This window comes from Triticum aestivum, chromosome 3B, assembly GCF_018294505.1.
Source record: "Triticum aestivum cultivar Chinese Spring chromosome 3B, IWGSC CS RefSeq v2.1, whole genome shotgun sequence".
NCBI classification, from domain to species: Eukaryota; Viridiplantae; Streptophyta; class Magnoliopsida; order Poales; family Poaceae; genus Triticum; species Triticum aestivum.
The window spans coordinates 725,027,326-725,033,325 of record NC_057801.1 but is presented as its reverse complement, the minus strand read 5'-3'; positions in this window follow the sequence as shown (position 1 = coordinate 725,033,325).

Below are 6,000 nucleotides of genomic sequence, written 5' to 3'. Positions count from 1 at the left end.
AATATTATAAACTTATATCAAATTAGTGATTTTTTGTCCAATTCGTGGGATCGGCTTGGTTTTCCGGGTCACAAAGAATTCTGGCTTTATATATTACAAATAGATTGGTTTCTATTCGATTAGAAACCAGTTTTTATTTTAATCGAAACTTCGATTCGGACAATTGTTCTGATCGAACAAAACTGAATATTAGCCAAACCTGCTTATGCCACATGGTTTGGTACGGGTAGGTCCAGACAAATTTGATGGGTAGCAGCTGCCTTTACAATTTTCCACATGCTTCTTTCCTCAAGAGCAATCCGAGGTGGTACAGAGAGGCTTAGACAAGTGTGTCGGGTTGTTTGGCAAGCTCGGCTAGGGTGCTAGAATTTTTTAAATGGGGCCGCTGATAAGTCTCCTCGTATCTATCATTTTTTATTGTTTCATGCCAATATTATACAACTTTTATACACTTTTGGCAACATTTTATATGATTTATTTGGACTAACATATTGATCCAGTGCCAGTGCCAGTTCCTGTTTGTTGCATGTTTTTTTTCATAGAAAATCCATATCAAACAAAGTCCAAACGCGATAAAAATATACGGAGAATTATTTTGGAATATATGTGATTTTTGGGAGGTGGAATCAATGCAAACGGGGGCCCACAACCCCCAAGATACACCAGAGCGTGACAGAGGGTGCCAAGTGCACCCAGGTGTCTTATGCCCTCCTCGAAGGTCGGTTGGGGCCCTTCTTCTGGTGCAAGAAATATAATTTATGGAAAAAATAATGTAAAAATTTCAGCGCAATTGGTGTTACGGATCTCTGGGAATTTAAGAAACGGTGAAGGGCCAGATCCGGGGAGCGCGAAACAGAAGAGAACAGAGAGGGAGATCCAATCTTGGAGGGGCTCCCGCCGCTTCGCCGCCATGGAGGCCATGGACCAGAAGGGGAACTCTCCTCTCATCTAGGGGGGAGGCCAAGCAAGAAGAAGAAGGAGGGGGGCTCTCTCCCCCTCTCTCCTGGTGGTGCCGGAGTGCCGCCGAGGCAAGGATCGTGACGGGGATCTACATCAACAATCTGGCTACCATCAACAACAACTTTCACCCCCTCTATGCAGTGGTGTAACACCCCTTCACGCTGCTGTATTCTCTACTTAAACATGGTGCTCAACTCCAAATTATTTCCCAATGATGTATGGCTATCCTATGATGTTTGAGTAGATCCATTTTGTCCTATGGGTTAATCGTGATCTTGGTTGGTATGATTGTGTATTTTTTTATGGTTCTGTCCTATGGTGCCCTTCGTCTCGCGCAAATGTGAGGGCCCACCGCTATAGGGTGTTGCAATATGTTCATGGTTTGCTTATTTTCAGTGTTGCGGGGGATGACAGCAGCCCAAACGCAGATAAGTGGGTTATGGCGTATGGGATAAAGATGACTTGATTCTTAATGCTATGGTTAGGTTTCATGACCTTAATGATCTTTAGTAGTTGCGGATGCTTGCTAGAGTTCCAATCATAAGTGCATATGATCCAAGTAGAGAAAGTATGTTAGCTCATGCCTCTCCCTCATATAAAATTGCAAGAATGATTACCGATACTTGTTATCGATTGCCTAGGGACAAATGACTTTCTTGTTGACAAAAGCTATCAACTTTTTACCTCGCAATTTATTCATAGTTTCATTCTCGCAAAGTACTCGTAGATTTATTCTTGCAAAATAGTTTCATACTTGTTTTAGGTAAAGCAAACGTCAAGTGTGCGTAGAGTTGTATCAGTGGTTGATAGAACTTGAGGGAATATTTGTTCTGCCTTTAGCTCCTCATTGGGTTTGACACTCTTATTTATCTAAGAAGGCTACAAACGATCCCCTATACTTGTGGGTTATCAAGACCGTTTTCTGGCACCGTTGCCGGGGAGCAATAGCGTGGGGTGAATATTCTCGTGTGTGCTTGTTTGCTTTATCACTAAGTAGATTTTATTATCAGTTCTAAGTTGTTCTCTATCCTTAGTTATGGATATGGAACACAAAACACCAAAAAAATAGTTCTACTTGCTACTCATGGAGATGGGGAACCTCCTAAAACCCTCGATGCTTGTTATGTGGAAGATATTATGCGCTACTTTGATAATCCTGAGAAAACCTCATTCAACTATATAATGGGAGTAACGTTGGATCAACATGAATAATTTAGGGATTATCGCTTGACTCATAAAGGGAAATTGTTATGGGATCAAATTCATATGTTGCGTTGGTATGCTCGGGAGCTATGCTTGAGATATGATTACACTTGTTGATCTAGGATGAATCCTTCACACCTTCGCTTTTCATGCAAATTTAATGATAATGAAACCTTGGCTTCCTATGCTAATGGTATATATGATTACTATGATGTGTAACGAATAGAAGAATTTGTTGCTTTTAATGGTGCTTATGAAATTGAATGTTTGTTTGAAAAGTTTGAAGGTTTTGATGATTCAGTTTATAGACCTGAAAATTTTGCTATCCTTAAATATTGCTATGATAATTATAAATACAATTACGATATTGACGTGTTTATTGAGAAAGTCTCCACTGTCCAAGAAGAGATTAATATTTTGCAGGAGTCTATGGAAGAAGAGATTAATGAAACTGTGGGCCCATTGGATGAAAAAGATGATGAGGAGAGCGAAGAACAAAAGGTGGAAGAGCGGATTAGCTACCTGTGCCCACCTTCTAATGAGAGTAACTGTTCAACTCATACATTGTTTAATTTCCTTTCGTTCTTACCGAAGGAGGAATGCTATGATAATTGCTATGATCCCGTTGATTCATTTGAAATACCCCTTTTTTGATGAACTTGTTGCTTGCTATTCTTGTGGCCATGATGCCAATATGAATTATGCTTATGGAGATGAACTTGTTGTTGTTCCTTATGTTAAGAATGAAATTGTTGCTATTGCACCCTCATATGATAGTCCTATTATCTTTTTGAATTCTCCAAACTACACTATAACGGAGAAGTTTGCACTTATTAAGGATTACATTGACGGGTTGCCTTTTACCGTTGCACATGATAATTTTGATGAATATAATATGCATGTGCTTGCTGCTCCTACTTGCAATTATTATGAGAGAGGAACTACATCTCCACCTCTCTATGTTTTCAACACCATAAATTTGCAAGAAACTGCTTATGCTATGTATTGGCCTTTACTTGATGTGCATGAATTGTTCTTGTATGACATGCCTATGCATAGGAAGAGAGTTAGACTACAACATTGCATAATATATGTTGCTTTGTTCTCACTACTAAATGCCAAATCATTGTTAATTAAAATTTGCTTTGATATACCTTGGGATCCGGGTGGATCCTTTACTTGAGCACTTTATGCCTAGCTTAATGGCTTTAAAGAAAGCGTTGCCAGGGAGACAACCCAGAAGTTTTAGAGATTATTTATTTCTGTTGAGTGCTTTTATAAAGTTTAAAAACATAAAAAAATATAGAGGGGAACTTAAAACTTCGCAAAAAGAAAAGTGAAAGTGAGAGGGACGAGCATTGTGAAAGTGGGAGCTAGCCTTGAACTTTGTTCATGCCCATGGAAACTTTGTGAATCTTAATTACATAAACTTTTCAACAAAAATAATTATCCCCTTGTACAAATCCATTGTATTATATCATGTGCCAAGATTTGCCTTTAGGCTGGTTAGATTTCTTGTTGGTATGTGCGGTGCAGAAACAGAAACTTTGGTTGTAGCGCGTGAATTTTCATATATTTTTTACTGGAATGGCAAAAGGTACTGGAACTTTTTGCCAACTATTGCTATACAAATTGTTTATTTCGTCCTAATTTTTCAGAAATTTTGGAGTGCCAGAAGTATGGTAGATGTTTAGATTACTACAAACTGTCCTGTTTAAGTCAAATTCTGTTTTTGATGCATTTTTTTGCTTGTTTTGATGAAACTATCAATTTTTATCGGTGGTATAAGCCATGGAAAAGTTATATTATAGTATATACAATGCAAAAACAAAATAGGAATTGGTTTGCAATAATACTTAGAGTAGTGATTTGCTTTATTATACTAATGGATCTTAGCAAGCTTTCTGTTGAGTTTTGTGTGGATGAAGTGATCAAACATGGGGGAGCTCTTCATATGAGGAGAAGGAGGAGAGGCATGAGCTCAAGCCCAGGGATGCCCAAGGCACCCCAAGTATTCAAGGAGACTCAAGTGTCTAAGCTTGGGGATGCCACGGAAGGCATTCCATCTTTCTTCAACAAGTATCGGTATGTCTTCGTCTTTGTTTCGTTCATGTGATATGTGCAAATCTTGGAGCGTCTTTTATGTTTAGCTTTCATTTTTTCTGTCAGGGGTTGGGTGCGACATATGCCAAAGGATGGCTTATCATGGTGGGAGCGAGTAGAACGTCGCCGGTGCCTGGAAGCGGGTAGAGGCGCAGACACGAACGCCAGCGCACTTTACCCAGGTTCGGTGCTCTCCTAGGAGATAACACCCGTAGTCCTGCTCTGAGGGGTCTCCGCATAATCACTAAGGCACTAGTGAGTACAATGGTGCTCCTCGAGCTATATGCTAGAGGTAGAAGGAGGCAGGGCTAGCTCTCTTCTTCCTCTAGGGGTGACGCTAGTTCTAACAGGTTGGGAACCCCTTGCATGGGTGCCCTGGGGGGTTTAAATAGGCCTACCACCCAGGGGTACATTGGTAATCTGGCTGGGTGCAGGACCCGGTTGTTAGTGTCTTGATGTCTACTACACAACCTTCTTCTTGTAGACGTTGTCGGGCCTACAAGTGCACATGTTTGTAGGACAGTAGCAAATTTACCTCAAGTGGATGACCTAAGGTTTATCAATCCGTAGGAGGCATAGGATGAACATGGTCTCTCTCAAACAACCCTGCAACCAAATAACAAAGAGTCTCTTGTGTCCCCAACACACCCTATACAATGAAAAATTGTATAGGTGCACTAGTTCGGCGAAGAGATGGTGATGCAAGTGCAATATGGATGGTAGATAAAGGTTTTTGTAATCTGAAATAATAAAAACAGCAAGGTAACAAGTGGTCAAAGTGAGTGTAAATGGTATTGCAATTGTAGGAAACAAGGCCTAGGGTTCATACTTTCACTAGTGCAAGCTCTCAACAATAATAACATAGATAGATATTATAACAAGCCCTCAACATGCAACAAAGAGTCACTCCAAAGCCACTAATAGCGGAGAACAAATGTAGAGATTATGGTAGGGTACGAAACCATCTCAAAGTTATTCTTTCGGATCGATCTATAAAAGAGTTCGTACTAGAATAACACCTTCAGACACAAATCAACCAAAACCCTAATGTCACCTAGATACTCCATTGTCACCTCAAGTATCCATGGGCATGATTATACGATATGCATCACACAATCTCAGATTCATCCAACCAACACAAAGTACTTCAAAGAGTGCCCCAAAGTTTCTAACGGAGAGTCAAGAACGTGTATCAACCCCTATGCATAAGTTCATGGGAGGAACCCGCAAGTTGGTCACCAAAACATACATCAAGAGGCACATGATATCCCATTGTCACCACAGATAAACACGGCAAGACATACATCAAGTGTTCTCATAAAAGACTCAATCCGATAAGATAACTTCAAAGGGGAAACTCAATTCATCACAAGAGAGTAGAGGGGGAGAAACATCATAAGATCCAACTACAGTAGCAAAGCTCGGGATACATCAAGATCGTGCCATAGAGGGAACACGAGAGAGAACGCGCGAGAGACAGATCAAACACATAGCTACTGGTACATACCCTCAGCCTCGAGGGTGAACTACTCCCTCCTTGTCATGGAGAGCGCTGGGATGATGAAGATGGCCACCGGTGATGGATTCCCCCTCCGGCAGGGTGCCGGAACGGGCTCCCGAGAGGTTTTTGGTGGCTACAGAGGCTTGCGGTGGCGGAACTCCCGATTTATCTTCTCCGTGGATGTTTTTAGGGTATGTAGGCATATATAGGCGAAAGAAGTCGGTCGGGAGGTG